Source organism: Silene latifolia, chromosome 9 (assembly GCF_048544455.1).
Source record: "Silene latifolia isolate original U9 population chromosome 9, ASM4854445v1, whole genome shotgun sequence".
Lineage (NCBI taxonomy): Eukaryota > Viridiplantae > Streptophyta > Magnoliopsida > Caryophyllales > Caryophyllaceae > Silene > Silene latifolia.
Window position 1 is genome coordinate 204,445,659 of NC_133534.1, and position 27,590 is coordinate 204,473,248.

The 27,590-nt window shown below is 39.8% G+C and overlaps 1 long non-coding RNA gene across 2 annotated transcripts; it reads left to right on the forward strand.

Moving 5' to 3' along the window:
• Nucleotides 1–1,859: 1,859 nt before the first annotated feature.
• Nucleotides 1,860–24,471, forward strand: LOC141598463 (uncharacterized). Of its 2 annotated transcripts, XR_012523530.1 has the most exons (5): nucleotides 1,860–1,984; nucleotides 2,088–2,191; nucleotides 9,788–9,897; nucleotides 22,568–22,677; nucleotides 24,242–24,471. It is a non-coding gene; the product is annotated as an uncharacterized LOC141598463 (long non-coding RNA). The 2 variants fall into 2 exon arrangements; XR_012523529.1 differs by lacking the exon at nucleotides 1,860–1,984 and having other exon boundaries at nucleotides 2,030–2,191.
• Nucleotides 24,472–27,590: the final 3,119 nt, after the last annotated feature.

The following is a 27,590-nucleotide window of genomic DNA, read 5'->3' on the forward strand; positions in this document are numbered from 1 at the left end:
CATACCGTTGTCAACAGATGAATATAACAATGGTTTTGCACGCAATAAAGCCGTTGTTAAATTTTAACATTCAATTAAATAAATAAGATAACGAAATGAACCGTTATCATATATAATCTTTAACAACGGTTTTGGAACGATAAGACGTTGTCAATAATAAACTACGACAATGGATTTGAAACCGTTCTTAAGATTTAATAACGGTTTCTTAAAAGATTTTATAACGGTTCTTGATGTTATATAACGGTCGCGTGTTATTTTTACAATTGTGGTATATATTTAACAACCGTCGTTGTAATAACGGTCCCGTGTTTCTATTTAAAAACGGTAATTGCATTATTTGACCGTTATTGAAGGTCTTATTTGGCGTAGTGATCACGGCCAGTCTAGGGCTTTTTCTGTAGGGTCTCGATATGCGAGGGGATCCCGAGCTTGGGGAGGCGGCGGCAGTTAAAGTAACAGTGATAACTCCAACCTGACATGCTTCAACTGTGGCGGAGTGGGTCACAAGAGGCATGAATGCACCAGGTCTAGAGGAGAAGGCTTTCCGGGGACTTATCAGGGGAACTTTTCTCAGGCTCCGAGCCAAAGTTTTGCTTGCAACAGACCATCTGGGTCATGGGGCAATCATGGAGGGCAGAACAACAACAATGACGGCTTCAACCGCTACAATGGTGGATCCTATCAGCGCCCGAACAACACTGTGACTCAGAACTCGGCAGCTAAGCCGACTACTTCGACTACCACGGTCCAGGGTGGAGGTCATAAAAGCAGTGGGAAGCTCTTTATAATGGGAAAGCAGGAGACATAGAACGATGTTCATGTGGTTACCGGTACCTTTCTTCTTCATAATACACCATATTTCGTTCTGTTTGATTCGGGGGGAAACCCACTCTTTTGTGTCTAGGAGTCATGCCTTAGCGATGGGTTTGGGAGAGTATGAACTTGTAAAAGATAGTGTGTTTATACCTTCGGGGACGTCAGTGTCTTGTTCTAAGCTTTATAGAGATGTGTCCATGTTGGTGGGGGAGGTAGACTTACCAGTCAACTTGTTAGAGTTTCTTATGGATGGGTTTGAAGTCATCGTCGGGATGGATTGGTTGGGCAAGTATGATGCTAAGATAGATTGCAGACAAAAGAGAATGTCTTTAAAGGATCCTAAGGGAGTCAAGGTAGCATATAGGGAGTTTATGGTGAAACCAAAGTGTATGTTTATCGCAGTGATGACTTTAAAGTCATGTTTGAGAAAGAAGTGTCCCTTGATTCTTTGCCAAGTGAGGGATATGCGTGTGGAGGAGCCGTTAGCGTCAGATATACATGTGGTTGGGGAGTTTAGTGATGTTTTTCCAGATGAGATACCGAGGTTATTGTAACACCCCGTAATTTCGGACCGTTAATATATTGCGGAAGTAATTTATTGATCAAGTAAAATTTGATATTAATGTATTTGAAGTAATAATAATTCAAAGAAATATAATTTTATTATATTTTGAAGAAAAGTATTTATTTTGATAGTTTTGAAATGTTTAAAAATAGTTTAAACCGTGTAAAAACTTTTTATTTCGAAATAAGGGCATATCGGGGAAAAATGACGACTCTTTTGAAAATTGGGCAAACGATTATGGAAATGGGTCATATGAATACTCAATTTTCTTGTAATATCGTGTTTAAGAACTTTGGTCTTGTCGGAATTTGCAATTGACAAGCGGTTCTAATTATCGTCGTAACGAGCCAAACCCGACTCATGAAATCCCGCCAAAAACCCGCTCCCTTCCTCTCCTATCCCACAGCACACCTCCCCTTCTCCTTTCATTCTGATTTTTCTCGCCCAACCAGATTTCCTTGAAGGTTCTAAAGCTTTCCAAATCAAAAACCACCATTTTTATACAAAATCCAAGCTAATTTCACCATAACTCACTCGTTTCTAGTCCGATTTTCACAAAATTTATATTTTCGGAATCCTCTCTTCAAGATCTACATCCTAGTATGTTTTAATTTCAGTTTTCTTGATGTTGATTTAAGACGAATTTGGGCATATTTCGATTTTTGTGCTTATTGTTGTGTTTTTATTGTTTATTTAGGTGAAGATTTGGAAGACGAGTTTGGGGACTCGTATATTGTTGAAGATAGTGGTTAGTTGGCAGATTAGGGTTTGGGTTCAAGGTGCTAATTGCTCATTTTGTTGCTAAAGGTAACATATTTCGAGTTACTCGACGAATAATCGTCACATTCTTTGCTTTTTGTTTGATTTTGTGATTATTAATTGAATGGTTTATTTCACATGTTAATATGGGTTAATTTCTTGTCTAATTCATGTCTTTTGTTAGTTTAAGTTAACATATTAGTATAGGAATGATTAATTGATGCTTGAGACGATGTTAAGCGAACAAAAATGGAGAAATGGAGGATTGGGGTGGCGGCAATGAGCTCAAAGAAAGCCCGCAGGCAGTCGTGCAGGCCCACGGTCGCTGGCGGGTTAGCCCGTTGCTTGTTTAGCGGTTTTTCATGCATTATTTGTCATTTCGGGTTTATTAATGTTATAATTAGTATAAGTAACAAATGGGTAATCTTTTGAAATGAATCATATTAGTAGTAAAAATTATGTTGATGGTAAAAATTATGTTTATTTTGGTAGTTGACACATGTTAGAATAGGTTATAAAATGAAATTGTAATGAATAAGCTCAAAATGAATTTTATAGCGATAATTGTAATGTTTGGATGATTATGCCGAAAACTAAGCCTTGGTCCCTTTGATGAATCGATGTCGATCAATTGTGTGATTGATTGGTCACCGCAATTTAACCCGCACTGCCGCAGATCGGGGTTGCGGGTAAAAATTCGGTTGGATGAAATTTTATATGAATTGGATAATCGGCCTTTTTCTTGTTTTAGGCCATTTATTAAGTTTTAGTTCACATGTGTTGTTGGTTGAATTTAATAGTTTCTTATATTGTAGAAACGGCCCTAGATTCCCTGAAACCTTTAATATTGTTAATATTGCTAGAAATGGTATTGGTATTAAATACTTTTTGCAGGTTGTTGTGTTTGTCATAGATAGGTCTTTATAGTCTTTGACGAGTATATGTTCACTGCTTAATAGCCTTTGTGTTCCTGACTTGGTGGGATTATATCCAAGTTGGGGCATGACCTCGTTACTTATTTTGATAGTAAGTGGTCGGCCTTAAGTACTAGCCAACCCTTTGGTGGACTCCTTAGGGTACTCACTTTGTTTTAGAAAAATTGTGGGTCTTGGGTGCGGTGGTGTGTATCCGCATGTCTAGGTCTCAAGGCAGATTTTAGGCTAGGGTTGTGTTGTGTCTTGGCCATGTTTTGATAGAACCTCCGAGCCAAGATACCGGTTCGATTACCTTCCCTACCTCGTGGTATAGACTCGAGTTCTGAGTGACTATTGACCGTACTAAGAACTTATGCCTGTCTTTGATATATTGCCCTTTCTTGTATGGTGATTTTATGAATTGTAATAGGTGAGATGTAAGCCGGTTACAATTGATAAAGTTTGGATTACTGCTTGTTATATGTTTCACATGATAGTTTAATTTGGTCAGTTTAGTGTTCATATGTTAGAATACTTGATAATTGAATTATTCATCATGTTGTTTACATGTTACATTACATGTTACATTAAATATGACATTTCGTGGCTGGGAGGACTCGAAGTTACTCCCCACTGAATTGTGGCTTTCGTGTTTGTATAAAATGCGATTGTGGAGTTGAAGATGATTAAATGGGGTACACAGACGAGCTAGTGAGCAAAAGAACCTTGGACTTAGTTTGACTATTTTTGTAGTAAACCTTTAGACTTTTGGTTATGTTTATATTTTGAAGGGACCTATGTCTCCCTCTTTTACTTTGGTTTGTATCTCTATATTTTCTTGCCTTTAGCATAGTTATGTAAATTAGTTTGTTAGTATTTGCAGGTTTTGGCACCCTCCTCTTGGAAATGTTTGTGAATGGTTTAGAAAAGTTTTAAAAATTACAGGTTTTGTCTAGTTGAACCAATTACAAACATATCCTGTCAGTTTTTCTGTAGAATTTACGTGTTTATTTAACGCTATATATAAGGGTGTCACAGTTGGTATCAGAGCTTGTTGCTCCCGACGCACGTTTGTGCACCCCACTTAAAATCACTTGACCTTTAAATAATAAACTTGAGAGATGGGTAGGATGGGTAGATTTAGGATTTTATGTGGTAGTCTGTTTGTGATTGCTAATTGATAGGTACTAATTAAATTTTCTCTTTTGTAAGATGGCCCCGCCAAGAAGAGTTGATGATGCTATTTTATTAGTTCTTACTCAAATTCTCCAAAACCAACAAAATCAGCAGAATCAACAAGCTCCTCCTCCTCCCCCGCCTCCTGAGGGTACTCCAGGCACCTATACTTGGGTGGCTAACCAATTAACCCGAATCAACACTCCCACTTATGGTGGAGAGATTGATCCAGTTGCTCTTACGGGGTGGTTTCGGGAGTTGGAGAAAAGCTTTACGTTGTATGATGTTAAGAAGGAACATAAGGTGAAGCTGGCATCTCACTTCCTAGTACGAGAAGCAGATCGATGGTGGTCCATGAATGGGCCTACCGTTTCATCTGAACCGGGATTTGACTGGGAACGTTTCAAGGAATTAGTGGAGGCCCGATTCTATCCGCAAGAACTTAAACAGCAGAAGTTGAAAGGATTCATGGAATTAAAGCAAGGAAGCCTTCCTGTTCAGACCTTCACTGATAAATTCAACGAGTTGGCTCATTATGCAACTAGATTGGTGAAGGATGACAACGAAAAAGCCTTCTTTTATCTTGAAAAGCTCTCTCCTAAAATCAAAAGCATGGTCCGTCGGGATTCCACCAGCTTTGTTTCAATTTACAATGATGCTTTGTGGGCTGAGAATTCATTGAAAGACATTGAAAATGAAGCTCGTTCAACCAGTTCTAATCTTGGCAAGAGGCCTTTATATCCATCTTCTAGGCCCTATACTCCTTCACCCAGGTTCATCTCTTCTCCCTCTGACCCAAACAAGAGGAGATTTGTTTCTACTGTGCAAGTTAACCGGGGTGGTCAATCTTCAGCTCTTAACAACAATAAAGGTGCTAAAGACCGAGTGTGCTATAACCGCAAGAAACCAAAGCACATTCGGTAAATGCTTCGTTGATCCTATCATATGCTTTTCTTGCAACAAACCGGGCCACAAGGCTAATGTTTGCCCGGAGAAGAAGGTGACGGCTCCTACTACTCCGCCGCCCCTTGGTGAGGCCGAAGGGCCGGATTTTTGTCATGAGCCGAGCGGAAGCTGAGGCACACCCTGATATCATTACTGGTACATTTTCTATTTTTGATGCTCCTTGTTTGGTACTATTTGATACGGGTGCCTCTTTATCTTTTATTTCAATAAAACTCTCCGATAAATTATCACTTGAATCATCACATGGAGAAAGCACATCTATATCCTTACCCTCTGGGGATGTCTTTTCCTGTTCTAAAATCTATCCGGAAGTCCCTATTTCTATTGCGGGATCTATATTTCCAGCAAATCTTTTCCAATTTCCGCTTGAAGAATTTGATGTCATTTTGGGCATGGATTGGTTACATACTTATCATGCTCGATTTGAATGTCAGGACCAGAAAATAATTCTTACAAGCCCTTCAGGTCACCGTGTGTCTTATCAAATGGTTAAAAGACAAACCGGTACTAAATTAATTTCTGCTATGAAGTTTGTCAATGCGATGAAAAAGGGTCATCAAGCCTTCTTGTGTATGGTGACTTCTTCTGATTCTTCCTCTCTGCCTCCTAAAGAGAACATTCCTGTAGTATGTGAATTTCCCGATGTTTTTCCTGATGAGCTACCGGGAATTCCTCCTGAAAGGGAAGTTGAATTTACTATTGATCTCATTCCTGGTACCGGCCCTATTGCTAAAGCTCCTTATAGGCTGGCACCGTCTGAAATGAAAGAGCGGAAGGCTCAGCTGGATGTTTTGATTGCCAAAGGTTTTATCCGACCTAGCTCTTCACCTTGGGGTGCTCCTGTTCTCTTTGTAAGGAAGAAGGATGGATCTATGCGATTATGCATAGATTATCGTGAACTTAACCGGGTTACTATCAAGAATAAATATCCTCTTCCTAGAATTGATGATCTTTTCGACCAACTCCGAGGTGCTTCCACTTTTTCTAAAATTGATCTTCGTTCGGGCTATCATCAAATTCCGGTCGAGAAGCCGACATTCCTAAAACCGCCTTGACGAGATATGGTCATTTCGAGTTTACGGTGATGCCATTCGGTTTGACCAATGCTCCAGCAGTATTCATGGATCAGATGAACCGTACTTTCAGAGAACACCTTGACAAATGAGTTGTAGTGTTCGTTGATGACATCCTGATCTATTCTAAATCTGAAGAAGAACATGTCCAACACCTTCGTGCTATTTTGGAGATTCTGCGCCGTGAAAAATGGTATGCTAAATTCTCTAAATGTGAATTCTGGTTACCTAAAGTGACCTTCCTTGGGCACGTCATTTCAAAAGAGGGCGTTATGGTAGATCCTGCCAAAATTGAAGCCGTTGTTGATTGGAAAAGTCCGACCAATGTTTCTGAAATCCGTAGTTTCCTTGGCTTGGCGGGTTACTATCGGCGATTTGTGAAGGATTTTTCAAAGATTGCTAAGCCGATGACTCGATTCTTTGAAGAAAGAGTCTAAATTTGTGTGGTCTGAGGAGTGTGAAAATGCCTTCCAGGAATTGAAAAAGAGGTTGACTACCGCTCCGGTGTTGACCTTACCTGAAGAAGGAGTGGACTTTGATGTTTACTGTGATGCTTCTAAGCATGGTATAGGTTGTGTCTTGATGCAAAAAGGGAAAGTCATTGCGTATGCCTCTCGACAGCTTAGAGTTCATGAAGTTAACTACCCGACTTATGATCTTGAATTAGCTGCGGTGGTGCATGCTTTAAAGATTTGGAGGCACTACCTCATTGGAGTCCATTGCAACATCTACACCGACCACAAAAGCCTGAAATATCTCTTTACCCAAAAAGAGCTGAACATGAGACAAAGAAGATGGTTAGAATTGGTGAATGACTATGATGCCGATCTAATTTATCACGAAGGAAAAGCTAATGTGGTGGCTGATGCTCTTGGCAGAAAATCCTGTCATTCTTTGAATTCTTTTCAGGAATTACCTCCTGAACTTGCTTTAGAACTTCAAAAATTAGGAGTAAGCCTTGTAAAAAGGGGCTCTCATCATCTTGATGCCATGTCAGCCGAACCTGACTTCTACCGTGAGATCCGTGCATGCCTTCCCGATGATCCTACTTTCAAATCCATTCGAGCTAAAATTCAACTTGGGCAAGCTAAGGATTGTAAGATTGATGATGATGGGTATATTCGTTATCATGGTAGAATCTATGTTCCGAGTGCAGCCGATTTGAGAAAAATAATTCTTGATGAAGCACACCTCTCTCCTTACTCCGTTCATCCGGGAGGTACCAAAATGTACAAAGATTTGAGATTGCAATTCTGGTGGCCTAGGATGAAGATTGAAGTTATGGAGTATGTCAGTAAATGCCTCACCGCGAGAAAGTAAAGATAGAGCATCAAAAGCCCGGGGTTTGCTTCAACCCTTGGATGTTCCTCTTTGGAAATGGGAGTCTATTTCCATGGATTTTGTGATGGCTTTACCTTAACTTCCACCGGGAAGAATCTTTGTTTGGGTGGTTGTGGACCGATTGACTAAGTGTGCTCGGTTTATTCCTATCAAAGAGACATGGAGATTAGAAGTTCTAGCTGGTGCCTATGTGAATGAAGTAGTGCGCTATCATGGGGTTCCTAAAGATATAGTTTCAGATCGAGACCCTCGATTTTGTTCTCGTTTCTGGATTGCATTACAGGAGGCCTTGGGTAGTAAACTATTGATGAGCACTGCTTTTCACGCCACCACTGATGGTCAAACGAGAGAACAATTCAAACTTTAGAGAATCTTCTTCGTGCATGTGCTTTAGATTTCCAAACTTCTTGGGAGAAATGTTTACCTCTGGTTGAGTTCTCTTACAACAACAACTATCAAGCCTCCATTAAAATGGCACCATATGAAGCTCTGTACGGTAGAAAATGTCGTACTCCAGTCTGTTGGGATCAAACCCAAAATGTTCCAATGTTAGGACCTGATTTGGTGACCGAGTCCATTGAACAAGTTAAGATCATTCGGGAGCGGATGAAAGCCGCTCGGGACCGTCAAAAATCATATATCGATGTCCGTCGTCGACCACTTTCTTTTGAGGTTGATGATCAAGTATTCCTTAAAGTGTCACCTATGAAAGGGGTGAAACGGTTTGGCGTAAAAGGAAGCCGAGCCCTAAATATATTGGACCTTTAGGGTGATTGAAAAGATTGGTCCCTGTTTACCGTTTAGAATTGCCCCCAAATCTGAGCAAGGTTCACAATGTCTTCCATGTTTCTCAGTTGAGGAAGTACATTAGTGACCCTAGTCATATCATCCAAGAAGAGATTCTTGAATTGGAGCCTAACTTGGCGGTTGAAGAAAGGCCAATTCGGATTCTTGAAAAAGCCAACAAGCAACTTAGAAGCAAAGTTGTACCTCTAGTCCGTGTTCTTTGGTGTTGTGGAAATGTCGAAGAAGAGACTTGGGAGACTGAAGCTTCTATGTTAGCTAAATATCCTGAATTATTCTCGTAAGGTATTCCTTTTCTTACTCTTTTTCCGAGTTACTAAGCCGTGTTTAATCATAATTAGTAAAGATATTATTCTTATTATAGAACTTTAAACTAAAATTTTGAAAATGCTTTTATGATTTTTAATGGTTTTAACATTAGTGAATGTTAAATCTCGTTGTTGGAGACGTCCCAATAATGGGTTTTCTCATTTATTGGTGTAGAAATATTTTTATATCTTGATATGAATGTGGATGTTCTTGTCTGATCAACGAGAGTATCACCGTTTCATTGAAAAGATACCTATATTTTTCTTATGATTATATTATTAAGATGTTGAATACTATAATTTCTCCTTCTAAGTTTCGAGGACGAAACTTTTTAAAAGGAGGGGTGATTGTAACACCCCGTAATTTCGGACCGTTAATATATTGCGGAAGTAATTTATTGATCAAGTAAAATTTGATATTAATGTATTTGAAGTAATAATAATTCAAAGAAATATAATTTTATTATATTTTGAAGAAAAGTATTTATTTTGATAGTTTTGAAATGTTTAAAAATAGTTTAAACCGTGTAAAAACCTTTTATTTCGAAATAAGGGCATATCGGGGAAAAATGACGACTCTTTTGAAAATTGGGCAAACGATTATGGAAATGGGTCATATGAATACCCAATTTTCTTGTAATCTCGTGTTTAAGAACTTTGGTCTTGTCGGAATTTGCAATTGACAAGCGGTTCTAAGTATCGTCGTAACGAGCCAAATCCGACTCATGAAATCCCGCCTAAAACCCGCTCCCTTCCTCTCCTATCCCACGGCACACCTCCCCTTCTCCTTTCATTCCGATTTTTCTTGCCCAACCAGATTTCCTTGAAGGTTCTAAAGCTTTCCAAATCAAAAACCACCATTTTTATACAAAATCCAAGCTAATTTCACCATAACTCACTCGTTTCTAGTCCGATTTTCACAAAATTTATATTTTCGGAATCCTCTCTTCAAGATCTACATCCTAGTATGTTTTAATTTCAGTTTTCTTGATGTTGATTTAAGACGAATTTGGGCATATTTCGATTTTTGTGCTTATTGTTGTGTTTTTATTGTTTATTTAGGTGAAGATTTGGAAGACGAGTTTGGGGACTCGTATATTGTTGAAGATAGTGGTTAGTTGGCAGATTAGGGTTTGGGTTCAAGGTGCTAATTGCTCATTTTGTTGCTAAAGGTAACATATTTCGAGTTACTCGACGAATAATCGTCACATTCTTTGCTTTTTGTTTGATTTTGTGATTATTAATTGAATGGTTTATTTCACATGTTAATATGGGTTAATTTCGGATTAAGTCGACTTGTAGGTGTTGTACAATCTAATATATTAATGCTGGGTCTAGAGAGAGACTCTCCCTGAGTTGCTTACTTCGTAAGCTACTTTTCCGGCATGGCTAGACAAAAACAACCCGTCGACCCTCCCCAAATTCTTCGGCGAGGACGATCTGCAATTAATCCGGTTACTCCCTCTACTCATTCCACTCTCCCTTCTTCATCTCATCCCACACCTACTCCTAATACCATTAACATACTAGTTCAATCCGCACTTCAGAAACAAAAATCTAATACTCCTCTGGCTGTTGGATCAAAGGACTCTTCCTCTAGTGCTGCTGCTGCTCCTATACCGCCTGTTAAGGATGGACGCCCTGTACCTGTTCCTCTTCCTAAAGCCTCATGGAAGGATCGTATTATGGCGCGCTCGCAAGTAGGAATGGAGCTACATGTAATGGATAATCCTAGGGAGAAAGATAATGAAGTCATAATTGAGGCAGCAGACATTCAAGGTGAAATTGATTCGGCAACATACTCGGTTGGTCAATTTTACGGGTTCTAAGCCTACCTTGGTTCAGGTAAAAGACTTTGTGAAGAAACATTGGAGTCATGTTAATTTGCCTGATGTATTGTACTTTAAAAAAGGATGGTTTTACTTTCGCTTTGATAGGGATGATGATTTACAAACTATCCTTCGTGGTGGCTGTTGGAAATTAAACTCTAGTATGTTAGTTTTGAAGAAATGGCACGCTACGTTTGGTTTAGAACTAGATGCTGTTTCTGTCGTCCCTGTATGGGTCCTGTTATTGGATTTGGATCCTGTGTTCGGTCATCTACGCCCTTAGTAAGATTGCTAGTAAATTAGGGAAACCCCTTTACGCTGATCCTGTGACCACGCACAAAGAACGTCTGGGTTTTGCTAGGGTGCTAATTGAAATGGATGTTTCTAAGCCTGTTCCTGATCATTTGTTACTACATTCCCCATTTGGAGGCACCTTACTTCAGAAAATTGAAGTGGAATGGATGCCTTATTTTTGTTCCCACTGCAAGAAACTTGGTCATGAGCACAAACAACGCAGGTTACTCCACAAGAAGAAGGATAAAACTGTAGTTAGTGCACCAAAAACTTATGCTGCAGTCCTCAAATCCTCGGATCAGCAGGTTGTAGCAGAAACCGCTTCAGTGAGTGTTACTGAGCATCCTGAGTATGGTGGAACTGAGACTTCTAAAGGGTCTCGTGACCAGCACCTAGCTCAGGTTATGACTCAGGCACCTTTGGTGGTCAGTCCACGGGCGTTACATTCACCTCAGCATAATGGGATGGTGAATCCAGTAGGATCTCCTGCCCAGCACCCTACTCAGGACATGAATGGCTCTAGTAGGACTGACCTTAGACCAGTGGTGGGAGATAAGTTTGGTGGACCTCTGATCCATGACTCTTCCCTCCTCTTACACCAAGATGCTAGTGGCAATGATATTATTGTTAAGATCACCCCTAACCCTGAAATGCAAGATATTCCAGTTCGACTTACTATTGCACCAAGGGTTCACAGTTTGGACATACAAGATCTTAAGGGTACTGATGACCCTCCTCCTTTACCTTCTCCATGAAGATTGGGTCTTGGAATATCAGGGGTTTGAATGATAGTCTCAAGCAGTGTGAAGTTATGGATTTGTTCTTTAAGAATAAATTGGATATTATTGGGATTATGGAAACCAGAGTTAAGGTCCATAATTTAAGGAAAATTATGAAGTATTTTAACAAATTTTCCCTTATTCATAATTACAATTCTCATTATAATGGGAGACTTTGGGTCCTATGGCGACCTAATCTCTTTCGATTATTACAAATTAGTGAAGGCTCTCGGTGGATAACTCTTAAAGTCATTTCTCACAACCTGATTTTTTTCATTACCTATGTGTATGGAGCTAATGATGGCAGCTCTAGGCATCACTTATGGCAAAGATATACGGTCTTTTAATCCTGGCCCTTATCCATGGATTCTTACCGGTGATTATAATCGTGTTCGAAATGTGGAGGAAAGGATCGGTGACTGTCCTCCTTCTCTTCCCGAGATTGATGAGTTTAATGATTGTATTTGGGATCTTTGGCCTGGAAGACTTACACACTATTGGTTGTGCTTTCACCTGGTCTAACAAACATCATGCGGGATTTAGGAAATGGATGAAACTTGATAGAGTTCTTGTTAATACTACTTGGTTATCTGGTTTTCCTTCCTCTTTTGTTGAAGCTTTACCTCCAGGTGTTTCTGACCATTCTCCTTTAGTGATTACTATGGATCCTAATCTCTCTTCTAAACCAAAACCTTTTCAGTTCTTGAACTTCTGGGCTGAGGATCCTAAATTTAAGGATATTATCACACGGGTATGGGCTGATAAGGTACCTGGTACCAAAATGTTTCAACTGATTACCCATCTTAAAATGTTGAAACCACATTTTAAATGCCTTAATGCAACATCTTACTCCCATTTGGCTACTAGAGTTGCGATGCTAGAGCAAACCGAAACTTTGCCGGGAATCTCTTGAGCTTGATCCTACTAATGAGCACTTGCAGATGGAAGAAACTGATTTAACTCAACATTATTGTACCCTCAAAAAAGCTGAACTCAGTATGTTAAGCCAGAGGGCTAAGGAGCATGATATTAAGGATATGGATGGGTGCACTTCCTATTTTTTCTCTAAAGTGGCTATCAGAAGAAGTACCAACAATATTGCAAAAATCCAAGATATGTCTGGAACCTGGTGCACTGATGCTGATTCTATTGAAGATGCATTTCTTGGTTATTACAAACATTTATTAGGCTCTCCTGGCACGGTTGTTGATCCTGATTTGGGTGTTTTACAAGCTGGTCCCTGCCTTGATTTAACACACCAGCATGCTCTTACCCTTCCCATTAGTCCAACTGAGATAAAAGATGCCCTGTTCTCTATTGCCTCGAATAAAAGCCTTGGCCCTGACGGCTTCTCATCTGGTTTTTTCAAGAGTGCCTGGGACAACATTCAGAAAGATTTCACTGATGCTGTGTTGGATTTCTTTCGCACAGGAAAGATTTTGAAGAGTATTAACTCTACTCTCATAACCTTAATTCCTAAGAAAGCTCACCCAACTTCAGTTCTTGATTACAGACCTATATCTTGTTGCTCTACTATATATAAAACCATTAGTAAAATTCTTGCTAATAGAATTAGAATTGTCCTTCCTATCTTAGTTGGCCCGGAACAAGCTGCCTTCGTGAAGGGGAGATCTATCTTTGATAATACTCTGCTTACTCAAGAGCTTGTTAGGGGCTATTCTAGGAGTCACATCTCTCCCAGATGTATGATTAAAATAGATATACAGAAGGCCTTCGACTCTGTGAACTGGGGATTCTTACAGAAAATGCTGGAGGCTCTGGGATTTCCTGCTCAGTTCATTCATTGGATTACAGTTTGTGTTACTAATGCTCACTACTCCCTCAAAATCAATGGTAGTTCTGTTGGATATTTCCCTGGTAAGAAAGGTCTACGACAAGGCGACCCAATGTCTCCATTGCTTTTTGTTTTAAGTATGGAAATCCTGTCCAGAATTTTACGCGGCCTGCAGTTTAACATGTATCCTAAATGTGCTAGAAGCAAGCTATCCCATCTCCTTTTTGCTGACGACTTACTCATTTTCTCCAGAGGTGATTTGAAGTCTGTTAGGGCAATCATTCAGGGCATTGACTTGTTCACATCTTGGTCTGGATTGAAAGCTAATGCTACGAAATCTAGCATCTATTTTGGTGGGGTGAACTCTACAGACAGAAATGTTATTCTCCAGGACACTAAATTCACCCAGGGGCAGTTCCCATTTCGTTACCTGGGTACTCCTCTCCACTCTTCCAGGTTAACTCGGGCTATGTACCACTCTCTCCTTCAAAAAATACAGGGAAAAATCTCTCATTGGGCAAGTCAAACTCTATCTTATGCTGGCAAATTACAATTGATTAACTCAACTATTTTTGGCCTTGAGAGTTTCTGGTGCTCCTGTTTATTCCTACCAGCAGGCATAATTAAACATATTGAACAGCTTTGCAGACAGTTCTTGTGGGGATATAAGCAAGGGGACAAGCGTATGGTATTTTTTGCTTGGGACAAGATGTGTAGATCCTCCAAAGCAGGGGGCTTTGACATTCGAGAAATTTTGAGTTGGAACAAATGTTTAATGCTTAAACATTTCTGGAAATTACTATCTGGTCAGAGCTCTATTTGGACTGTATGGGCAACTGCCTATCTTGTCAAGGGCGCTGATATTTGGACCATTGCTCCTTTGGCTTCCTCTTCTCCTCTCTGGAAAAAAATCCTGTTTACCAGAGATCATTTTATTCAGCAGGTAGGAGGGGTTCGCCAGGCTCAGCGATTCTTCTATGCTTCCACTACACATCACAAACTCCATATGAAGAAGTGTTACCAGCATTTTAGGAAGCAGCAATTTGCTTTGTACTGGACTAAAGCTCTTCAGGACAGTGTTGTTATGCCTAGGCATCGCTTTATCACTGTGTTGGCTATGCAACATGGTCTATCTACCATTGACAACATCTGTAAGCGAGGCTATTGCATCCCTAATAGATGTGCTCTCTGTTTGAAGGCTTGTGAATCCCAGCTGCACCTTTTCTTTCAATGCGAGTTTTAAGGCGGGTTCTTCAAGCTATCCTAACTTGGCAAGGTATCACTCGTGCTCCACTCAGTCTTAATCATGAACTTAGAAGATTGTCTAAGCTCACTGGTAGAGGATGGAGGAAGAAATGGGCCCGTTGCGCTTTGGCAGCCGTGGTTTACAGTTTATGGCAGGAGCGTAATGCCCGAATATTTACTGATACACACGCTACTTTAGAGCAACTTATTCATAAAATTAAAACTCTCGTTAGAATCCGTCTTTTATCTAATCTTAATAGTGTAAATAGTGAGGAGATTATCCTCGCTTTAGAGTTGTAGTTTTCCTTATTTTGTTTCACCTATTGGTGCTTCCTTTGTAAGTTTGGTTCCTTTCTTTAATGAAAGATCGCTAATTCTTGCAAAAAAAAAATATGGGTTAATTTCTTGTCTAATTCATGTCTTTTGTTAGTTTAAGTTAACATATTAGTATAGGAATGATTAATTGATGCTTTAGACGATGTTAAACTGAACAAAAATGGAGAAATGGAGGATTGGGGGTGGCGGCCAGCAGGCCCAGCAGGCCCGGCAGGCCCGTGCAGGCCCACGGCTGGCCCGGGTCAGCCCGTTGCTTGTTTCGCGGTTTTTCATGCATTATTTGTCATTTCGGGTTTATTAATGTTATAATTAGTATAAGTAACAAATGGGTAATCTTTTGAAATGAATCATATTAGTAGTAAAAATTATGTTGATGGTAAAAATTATGTTTATTTTGGTAGTTGACACATGTTAGAATAGGTTATAAAATGAAATTGTAATGAATAAGCTCAAAATGAATTTTATAGCGATAATTGTAATGTTTGGATGATTATGCCGAAAACTGAGCCTTGGTCCCTTTGACTGAATCGATGTCAGTCAATTGTGTGATTGGTCAGCCGCAATTTAACCCGTACCTGTCGCAGGACTGGGGTTGCGGGTAAAAATTCGGTTGGATGAAATTTTATATGAATTGGATAATCGGCCTTTTTCTTGTTTTAGGCCATTTATTAAGTTTTAGTTCACATGTGTTGTTGGTTGAATTTAATAGTTTCTTATATTGTAGAAACGGCCCTAGATTCCCTGAAACCTTTAATATTGTTAATATTGCTAGAAATGGTATTGGTATTAAATACTTTTTGCAGGTTGTTGTGTTTGTCATAGATAGGTCTTTATAGTCTTTGACTAGTATATGTTCACTGCTTAATAGCCTTTGTGTTCCTGACTTGGTGGGATTATATCCAAGTTGGGGCATGACCTCGTTACTTATTTTGATAGTAAGTGGTCAGCTTAAGTACTAGCCAACCCTTTGGTGGACTCCTTAGGGTACTCACTTTGTTTTAGAAAAATTGTGGGTCTTGGGTGCGGTGGTGTGTATCCGCATGTCTAGGTCTGCGCAGATTTTAGGCTAGGGTTGTGTTGTGTCTTGGCCATGTTTTGATAGAACCTCTGAGCCAAGATACCGGTTCGATTACCTTCCCTACCTCGTGGTATAGACTCGAGTTACAGAGTGACTATTGACCGTACTAAGAACTTATGCCTGTCTTTGATATATTGCCCTTTCTTGTATGGTGATTTTATGAATTGTAATAGGTGAGATGTAAGCTGGTTACAATTGATAAAATTTGGATTACTGCTTGTTATATGTTTCACATGATAGTTTAATTTGGCCAGTTTAGTGTTCATATGTAGAATACTTGATAATTGAATTATTTATCATGTTGTTTACATGTTACATTACATGTTACATTAAATATGACATTTCGTGGCTGGGAGGACTCGAAGTTACTCCCCACTGAATTGTGGCTTTCGTGTTTGTATAAAATGTGATTGACAGGTTGAAGATGATTAAATGGGGTACAGAGACGAGCTAGTGAGCAAAAGAACCTTGGACTTAGTTTGACTATTTTTGTAGTAAACCTTTAGACTTTTGGTTATGTTTATATTTTGAAGGGACATATGTCTCCCTCTTTTACTTTGGTTTGTATCTCTATATTTTCTTGCCTTTAGCATAGTTATGTAAATTAGTTTGTTAGTATTTGCAGGTTTTGGCACCCTCCTCTTGGAAATGTTTGTGAATGGTTTAGAAAAGTTTTAAAAATTACAGGTTTTGTCTAGTTGAACCAATTACAAACATATCCTGTCGTTTTTTTCGTAGAATTTACGTGTTTATTTAACGCTATATATAAGGGTGTCACAGTTGGTATCAGAGCTTGTTGCTCCCGACGCACGTTTGTGCACCCCACTTAAAATCACTTGACCTTTAAATAATAAACTTGAGAGATGGGTAGGATGGGTAGATTTAGGATTTTATGTGGTAGTCTGTTTGTGATTGCTAATTGATAGGTACTAATTAAATTTTCTCTTTTGTAAGATGGCCCCGCCAAGAAGAGTTGATGATGCTATTTTATTAGTTCTTACTCAAATTCTCCAAAACCAACAAAATCAGCAGAATCAACAAGCTCCTCCTCCTCCCCCGCCTCCTGAGGGTACTCCAGGCACCTATACTTGGGTGGCTAACCAATTAACCCGAATCAACACTCCCACTTATGGTGGAGAGATTGATCCAGTTGCTCTTACGGGGTGGTTTCGGGAGTTGGAGAAAAGTTTTACGTTGTATGAAGTTAAGAAGGAACATAAGGTGAAGCTGGCATCTCACTTCCTAGTACGAGAAGCAGATCGATGGTGGTCCATGACTGGGCCTACCGTTTCATCTGAACCGGGATTTGACTGGGAACGTTTCAAGGAATTAGTGGAGGCCCGATTCTATCCGCAAGAACTTAAACAGCAGAAGTTGAAAGGATTCATGGAATTAAAGCAAGGAAGCCTTCCTGTTCAGACCTTCACTGATAAATTCAACGAGTTGGCTCATTATGCAACTAGATTGGTGAAGGATGACAACGAAAAAGCCTTCTTTTATCTTGAAAAGCTCTCTCCTAAAATCAAAAGCATGGTCCGTCGGGATTCCACCAGCTTTGTTTCAATTTACAATGATGCTTTGTGGGCTGAGAATTCATTGAAAGACATTGAAAATGAAGCTCGTTCAACCAGTTCTAATCTTGGCAAGAGGCCTTTATATCCATCTTCTAGGCCCTATACTCCTTCACCCAGGTTCATCTCTTCTCCCTCTGACCCAAACAAGAGGAGATTTGTTTCTACTGTGCAAGTTAACCGGGGTGGTCAATCTTGACTCTTAACAACAATAAAGGTGCTAAAGACCGAGTGTGCTATAATCGCAAGAAACCAAAGACATTCTACGGTAAATGCTTCGTTGATCCTATCATATGCTTTTCTTGCAACAAACCGGGCCACAAGGCTAATGTTTGCCCGGAGAAGAAGGTGACGGCTCCTACTACTCCTGCCGCCCCAGTGAGGCCGAAGGGCCGGATTTTTGTCATGAGCCGAGCAGAAGCTGAGGCACACCCTGATATCATTACTGGTACATTTTCTATTTTTGATGCTCCTTGTTTGGTACTATTTGATACGGGTGCCTCTTTATCTTTTATTTCAATAAAACTCTCCGATAAATTATCACTTGAATCATCACATGGAGAAAGCACATCTATATCCTTACCCTCTGGGGATGTCTTTTCCTGTTCTAAAATCTATCCGGAAGTCCCTATTTCTATTGCGGGATCTATATTTCCAGCAAATCTTTTCCAATTTCCGCTTGAAGAATTTGATGTCATTTTGGGCATGGATTGGTTACATACTTATCATGCTCGATTTGAATGTCGGGACCAGAAAATAATTCTTACAAGCCCTTCAGTTCACCGTGTGTCTTATCAAATGGTTAAAAGACAAACCGGTACTAAATTAATTTCTGCTATGAAGTTTGTCAATGCGATGAAAAAGGGTCATCAAGCCTTCTTGTGTATGGTGACTCCTTCAGATTCTTCCTCTCTGCCTCCTAAAGAGAACATTCTGTAGTATGTGAATTTCCGATGTTTTTCCGATGAGCTACCGGGAATTCCTCCTGAAAGGGAAGTTGAATTTACTATTGATCTCATTCCTGGTACCGGCCCTATTGCTAAAGCTCCTTATAGGCTGGCACCGTCTGAAATGAAAGAGCGGAAGGCTCAGCTGGATGATTTGATTGCCAAAGGTTTTATCCGACCTAGCTCTTCACCTTGGGGTGCTCCTGTTCTCTTTGTAAGGAAGAAGGATGGATCTATGCGATTATGCATAGATTATCGTGAACTTAACCGGGTTACTATCAAGAATAAATATCCTCTTCCTAGAATTGATGATCTTTTCGACCAACTCCGAGGTGCTTCCACTTTTTCTAAAATTGATCTTCGTTCGGGCTATCATCAAATTCCGGTCGAGAAGGCGACATTCCTAAAACCGCCTTGATACGAGATATGGTCATTTCGAGTTTACGGTGATGCCATTCGGTTTGACCAATGCTCCATCAGTATTCATGGATCAGATGAACCGTACTTTCAGAGAACACCTTGACAAATGCGTTGTAGTGTTCGTTGATGACATCCTGATCTATTCTAAATCTGAAGAAGAACATGTCCAACACCTTCGTGCTATTTTGGAGATTCTGCGCCGTGAAAAATGGTATGCTAAATTCTCTAAATGTGAATTCTGGTTACCTAAAGTGACCTTCCTTGGGCACGTCATTTCAAAAGAGGGCGTTATGGTAGATCCTGCCAAAATTGAAGCCGTTGTTGATTGGAAAAGTCCGACCAATGTTTCTGAAATCCGTAGTTTCCTTGGCTTGGCGGGTTACTATCGGCGATTTGTGAAGGATTTTTCAAAGATTGCTAAGCCGATGACTCGATTCTTTGAAGAAAGAGTCTAAATTTGTGTGGTCCGAGGAGTGTGAAAATGCCTTCCGGGAATTGAAAAAGAGGTTGACTACCGCTCCGGTGTTGACCTTACCTGAAGAAGGAGTGGACTTTGATGTTTACTGTGATGCTTCTAAGCATGGTATAGGTTGTGTCTTGATGCAAAAAGGGAAAGTCATTGCGTATGCCTCTCGACAGCTTAGAGTTCATGAAGTTAACTACCCGACTTATGATCTTGAATTAGCTGCGGTGGTGCATGCTTTAAAGATTTGGAGGCACTACCTCATTGGAGTCCATTGCAACATCTACACCGACCACAAAAGCCTGAAATATCTCTTTACCCAAAAAGAGCTGAACATGAGACAAAGAAGATGGTTAGAATTGGTGAATGACTATGATGCCGATCTAATTTATCACGAAGGAAAAGCTAATGTGGTGGCTGATGCTCTTAGCGAGAAAATCTGTCATTCTTTGAATTCTTTTCAGGAATTACCTCCTGAACTTGCTTTAGAACTTCAAAAATTAGGAGTAAGCCTTGTAAAAAGGGGCTCTCATCATCTTGATGCCATGTCAGCCGAACCTGACTTCTACCGTGAGATCCGTGCATGCCTTCCCGATGATCCTACTTTCAAATCCATTCGAGCTAAAATTCAACTTGGGCAAGCTAAGGATTGTAAGATTGATGATGATGGGTATATTCGTTATCATGGTAGAATCTATGTTCCGAGTGCAGCCGATTTGAGAAAAATAATTCTTGATGAAGCACACCTCTCTCCTTACTCCGTTCATCCGGGAGGTACCAAAATGTACAAAGATTTGAGATTGCAATTCTGGTGGCCTAGGATGAAGATTGAAGTTATGGAGTATGTCAGTAAATGCCTCACCTGCCAGAAAGTAAAGATAGAGCATCAAAAGCCCGGGGGTTTGCTTCAACCCTTGGATGTTCCTCTTTGGAAATGGGAGTCTATTTCCATGGATTTTGTGATGGCTTTACCCAGAACTTCCACTGGGAAGAATGCTGTTTGGGTGGTTGTGGACCGATTGACTAAGTGTGCTCGGTTTATTCCTATCAAAGAGACCTGGAGATTAGAAGTTCTAGCTGGTGCCTATGTGAATGAAGTAGTGCGCTATCATGGGGTTCCTAAAGATATAGTTTCAGATCGAGACCCTCGATTTTGTTCTCGTTTCTGGACTGCATTACAGGAGGCCTTGGGTAGTAAACTATTGATGAGCACTGCTTTTCACGCCACCACTGATGGTCAAACTGAGAGAACAATTCAAACTTTAGAGAATCTTCTTCGTGCATGTGCTTTAGATTTCCAAACTTCTTGGGAGAAATGTTTACCTCTGGTTGAGTTCTCTTACAACAACAGCTATCAAGCCTCCATTAAAATGGCACCATATGAAGCTCTGTACGGTAGAAAATGTCGTACTCCAGTCTGTTGGGATCAAACCCAAAATGTTCCAATGTTAGGACCTGATTTGGTGACCGAGTCCATTGAACAAGTTAAGATCATTCGGGAGCGGATGAAAGCCGCTCAGGACCGTCAAAAATCATATGCTGATGTCCGTCGTCGACCACTTTCTTTTGAGGTTGATGATCAAGTATTCCTTAAAGTGTCACCTATGAAAGGGGTGAAACGGTTTGGCGTAAAAGGGAAGCTGAGCCCTAAATATATTGGACCTTTCCGGGTGATTGAAAAGATTGGTCCTGCTGCTTACCGTTTAGAATTGCCCCCAAATCTGAGCAAGGTTCACAATGTCTTCCATGTTTCTCAGTTGAGGAAGTACATTAGTGACCCTAGTCATATCATCCAAGAAGAGATTCTTGAATTAGAGCCTAACTTGGCGGTTGAAGAAAGGCCAATTCGGATTCTTGAAAAAGCCAACAAGCAACTTAGAAGCAAAGTTGTACCTCTAGTCCGTGTTCTTTGGCGTTGTGGAAATGTCGAAGAAGAGACTTGGGAGACTGAAGCTTCTATGTTAGCTAAATATCCTGAATTATTCTCGTAAGGTATTCCTTTTCTTACTCTTTTTCCGAGTTACTAAGCCGTGTTTAATCATAATTAGTAAAGATATTATTCTTATTATAGAACTTTAAACTAAAATTTTGAAAATGCTTTTATGATTTTTAATGGTTTTAACATTAGTGAATGTTAAATCTCGATGTTGGAGACGTCCCAATAATGGGTTTTCTCATTTATTGGTGTAGAAATATTTTTATATCTTGATAATTTGATATGAATGTGGATGTTCTTGTCTGATCAACGAGAGTATCACCGTTTCATTGAAAAGATACCTATATTTTTCTTATGATTATATTATTAAGATGTTGTATACTATAATTTCTCCTTCTAAGTTTCGAGGACGAAACTTTTTAAAAGGAGGGGTGATTGTAACACCCCGTAATTTCGGACCGTTAATATATTGCGGAAGTAATTTATTGATCAAGTAAAATTTGATATTAATGTATTTGAAGTAATAATAATTCAAAGAAATATAATTTTATTATATTTTGAAGAAAAGTATTTATTTTGATAGTTTTGAAATGTTTAAAAATAGTTTAAACCGTGTAAAAACTTTTTATTTCGAAATAAGGGCATATCGGGGAAAAATGACGACACTTTTGAAAATTGGGCAAACGATTATGGAAATGGGTCATATGAATACCCAATTTTCTTGTAATCTCGTGTTTAAGAACTTTGGTCTTGTCGGAATTTGCAATTGACAAGCGGTTCTAAGTATCGTCGTAACGAGCCAAACCCGACTCATGAAATCCCGCCTAAAACCCGCTCCCTTCCTCTCCTATCCCACGGCACACCTCCCCTTCTCCTTTCATTCTGATTTTTCTTGCCCAACCAGATTTCCTTGAAGGTTCTAAAGCTTTCCAAATCAAAAACCACCATTTTTATACAAAATCCAAGCTAATTTCACCATAACTCACTCGTTTCTAGTCCGATTTTCACAAAATTTATATTTTCGGAATCCTCTGTTCAAGATCTACATCCTAGTATGTTTTAATTTCAGTTTTCTTGATGTTGATTTAAGACGAATTTGGGCATATTTCGATTTTTGTGCTTATTGTTGTGTTTTTATTGTTTATTTAGGTGAAGATTTGGAAGACGAGTTTGGGGACTCGTATATTGTTGAAGATAGTGGTTAGTTGGCAGATTAGGGTTTGGGTTCAAGGTGCTAATTGCTCATTTTGTTGCTAAAGGTAACATATTTCGAGTTACTAGACGAATAATCGTCAGATTCTTTGCTTTTTGTTTGATTTTGTGATTATTAATTGAATGGTTTATTTCACATGTTAATATGGGTTAATTTCTTGTCTAATTCATGTCTTTTGTTAGTTTAAGTTAACATATTAGTATAGGAATGATTAATTGATGCTTCAGACGATGTTAAACTGAACAAAAATGGAGAAATGGAGGATTGGGGGTGGCGGCCAGCAGGCCCAGCAGGCCCGGCAGGCCCGTGCAGGCCCGGCAGGCCCGTGCAGGCCCGGCAGGCCCGTGCAGGCCCACGGCTGGCCCGGGTCAGCCCGTTGCTTGTTTCGCGGTTTTTCATGCATTATTTGTCATTTCGGGTTTATTAATGTTATAATTAGTATAAGTAACAAATGGGTAATCTTTTGAAATGAATCATATTAGTAGTAAAAATTATGTTGATGGTAAAAATTATGTTTATTTTGGTAGTTGACACATGTTAGAATAGGTTATAAAATAAAATTGTAATGAATAAGCTCAAAATGAATTTTATAGCGATAATTGTAATGTTTGGATGATTATGCCGAAAACTGAGCCTTGGTCCCTTTGACTGAATCGATGTCAGTCAATTGTGTGATTGGTCAGCCGCAATTTAACCCGTACCTGTCGCAGGACTGGGGTTGCGGGTAAAAATTCGGTTGGATGAAATTTTATATGAATTGGATAATCGACCTTTTTCTTGTTTTAGGCCATTTATTAAGTTTTAGTTCACATGTGTTGTTGGTTGAATTTAATAGTTTCTTATATTGTAGAAACGGCCCTAGATTCCCTGGAACCTTTAATATTGTTAATATTGCTAGAAATGGTATTGGTATTAAATACTTTTTGCAGGTTGTTGTATTTGTCATAGATAGGTCTTTATAGTCTTTGATGAGTATATGTTCACTGCTTAATAGCCTTTGTGTTCCTGACTTGGTGGGATTATATCCAAGTTGGGGCATGACCTCGTTACTTATTTTGATAGTAAGTGGTCAGCTTAAGTACTAGCCAACCCTTTGGTGGACTCCTTAGGGTACTCACTTTGTTTTAGAAAAATTGTGGGTCTTGGGTGCGGTGGTGTGTATCCGCATGTCTAGGTCTGCGCAGATTTTAGGCTAGGGTTGTGTTGTGTCTTGGCCATGTTTTGATAGAACCTCTGAGCCAAGATACCGGTTCGATTACCTTCCCTACCTCGTGGTATAGACTCGAGTTACAGAGTGACTATTGACCGTACTAAGAACTTATGCCTGTCTTTGATATATTGCCCTTTCTTGTATGGTGATTTTATGAATTGTAATAGGTGAGATGTAAGCCGGTTACAATTGATAAAGTTTGGATTACTGCTTGTTATATGTTTCACATAATAGTTTAATTTGGTCAGTTTAGTGTTCATATGTTAGAATACTTGATAATTGAATTATTTATCATGTTGTTTACATGTTACATTAAATATGACATTTCGTGGTTGGGAGGACTCGAAGTTACTCCCCACTGAATTGTGGCTTTCGTGTTTGTATAAAATGCGATTGACAGGTTGAAGATGATTAAATGGGGTACACAGACGAGCTAGTGAGCAAAAGAACCTTGGACTTAGTTTGACTATTTTTGTAGTAAACCTTTAGACTTTTGGTTATGTTTATATTTTGAAGGGACATATGTCTCCCTCTTTTACTTTGGTTTGTATCTCTATATTTTCTTGCCTTTAGCATAGTTATGTAAATTAGTTTGTTAGTATTTGCAGGTTTTGGCACCCTCCTCTTGGAAATGTTTGTGAATGGTTTAGAAAAGTTTTAAAAATTACAGGTTTTGTCTAGTTGAACCAATTACAAACATATCCTGTCAGTTTTTCTGTAGAATTTACGTGTTTATTTAACGCTATATATAAGGGTGTCACAGTTATCACCTAAGAGAGATATCGACTTCAATGTTGAGCTCAAACCGGGGACGAGACCTATATCTAAAGCACTGTACCGTATGGGGCCTAAAGAGTTGGAAGAGTTAAAGAAGCAATTGAATGACCTGTTAAACAAAGGGTATATTCGGCCTAGTGTGTCACTGTGGGGAGCACCAGTGTTGTTTGTGAAAAAGAAAGATGGGAGTATGAGGCTATACATCGACTATAGAGAGCTGAATCATGTCACGTGAAGAACAGGTATCCTTTACCAAGGATTGATGATCTTTTTTACCAGCTGAGTGGCGCATGGATGTTTTCTAAGATCGACTTGAGATCGGGTTATCACCAGTTGAGGATAGTAGATGACGATATTGCTTAGACAGCTTTTCGGTCACGATATGGTCATTATGAGTATGTAGTGATTCCTTTTGGGTTGACGAATGCACCAACAGTTTTTATTTATCTGATGAACCGTATTATTAGCCCGGCTTTGGACAGGTTTGTGGTCGTCTTCATTGATGACATCTTGGTCTACTCTAAGACTAAGGAGAAGCATGAGGAGCATCTGAGGTTAGTTTTGCAGACTTTGCGAGATAATCAACTATATGACAAGCTATTTAAGTGCGCGTTTTGGTTTGAGAAAGTGGCTTTTCTGGGCCATGTGATATCTAAGGAGGGTGTGTCGGTGGATCCTAGCAAGATTGAGGCAGTGACTAAGTGGGAATCACCAAAGAATGTTGCTGAGATTCAGAGTTTCTTAGGTTTAGCTGGATACTACAGAAGGTTCGTGAAAGACGTTTCTAAGGTTGCGAGACCTATGACAGCGTTGATGCGGAAAGAGACTATATTTCGTTGGGATGAGAGTTGTGAGACGGCGTTCCAAACCTTAAAGGAGCGTTTGACCACAACTTCTATTCTAGCTCTACCTGAGGGAAGTGAGAACTTTGAAGTATACACTGATGCTTCAAAGAATGGTATATCTACGCACAGAAAGAGCTGAACATGAGACAGAGGCGATGGATGAAGTTGATTGGGGACTATGACATGAAGATCATCTATCATGAGGGTAAGGCCAATGTTGTAGCAGATGCTTTAAGTAGGAAGAGTGTACATTCGTTATGTGCAGTTGTGTCTTTGTTGAAGCTGAGGGATGAGATGTCCAAGATGGGGATTCATATGATTCAAAAAGGGGATTCCATCGGGGAATTAACGATTGAGTCGGACTTGTATGATGACATAAAGAGGAAACAAGAGCTTGATCCAAAGATGCAAGAGTGGAAGTCAAGGGTAGAGAGTGGCACGATTTCAAGGTTTTCTATCCACACAGATGGTAATGTTCGCTTTGATGGGAGTTGGTGTGTTCCTGGTGATGCGGATTTGAAAAGGTTGGTCATAACGGAGGCTCATTGCATTCCTTATTCAGTGCACTCGGGGTGACAAGCTTTATAGGGACCTAAAGAAAACGTTTTGGTGGCCTAATATGAAGAAGGATGCGGGCGAGTTCGTGGCCAAATGTCTAACTTGCCAGAGAGTAAAGGGTGAGCAACGCAGACCACAAGGTAAGATTCAGTCACTTGAGGTGCCAGAGTGGAAGTGGGAGTCGATCTCTATGGACTTTACCGTGGGGTTACCAAGGACTAAGCAAGGTAACAATATGATTTGGGTGATCGGCGACTGTTTAACAAAGTCAGCTCACTTTATTCCGATGAAGGATACTTGGACCAAGACATAGCTAGCTTTAGGCTATAGGAAACACGTGGTTCGGTTACATGGTGTGCCAAAGGACATAGTGTCAAATCGAGATGCGAGGTTTATATTACGATTTTGGCAAGAGTTACAGGATTTGATGGGAACGACCTTAAAGATGAGTACAACTTTTCATCTTGCCACAGATGGTCACACTGAGAGGACTATCAAGACCTTGGAGGTCATGTTGAGGGCTTGTGCCATGGAGCTTGGTAGAAGTTGGGAGGATAGGCTGGACTTGATTGAGTTTTCATACAACAACAACTATCAGACTAGCATTGGGATGGCACCGTTTGAGGCTTTGTATCGCAGGAAGTGCAGGAGTCCAGTTTGTTGGGACAACAGTGCAGAGACAGTGTTTTTAGGACCACGGATGGTGCAGGATATGATTAAGCAAGTTCGCATGATTCGTCAAAAGATGAAAGTAGCTCAAGATCGCCAAAAGAGTTATGCAGATTTGCACTGCAGGGACATTGTGTTCGCAGTAGGTGACAAGGTCCTTTTGAAAGTGTCAACTATGCGAGGGGTGATGAGGTTTGGCAAGAAAGGGAAGTTGAACCAGAAGTTTATCGGCTCGTATGAGATCTTAGATCGCATAGGTGAAGTAGCCTACCGGCTAGCTTTAACACCATCGTTGGATCGAGTTTATAACGTGTTTCATGTTTCGTAACTCCGGAAGTATGTGAGTGACCATCACATGTGCTTGAGGTAGTTAACATAGAGCTAAATGAGTCTCTAACTTATGCGGAGGTTTCCAAAGAGATCTTAGACCGAAAAGTGCGCAAGACAAGGAATGGTGAGACCGTCTTAATAAAGGTAATTTAGACTAATCACAATGTGGAAGAGGCCACATGGGAACCAGAGGAGTCGAGAGAGTGTTTTACTTATCTTTTTGATCAGGTATTTTTGGTTACGGGGATGTAACCGTTGTCTTTTAAGGGGGGTAGGAGATGGTCGTGTGCTTGTTTTTATTGTTTTTGGGTTTAGTTGGGGTTAACATAGCTATGTTTTTTGTCATCTTTCGAGTTTAAGTTGGGTGTTTTGTCATGTATAATGGGAGTTGTTGGTACTAGTTGTTGTTGGTGGTGGTGTTGTTGTTGTTGTTGTTGTTGTTGTTGTTGTTGTTGTTGTTGTTGAGCTATTGTGTTGTGTTTGTTGGTTTTGTTTTGAGTATAGTATGAACTTCGGGGATGAAGTTCTTTTTAAGGAGGGAAGACTGTAATACTACATTTTTCTAAGTCT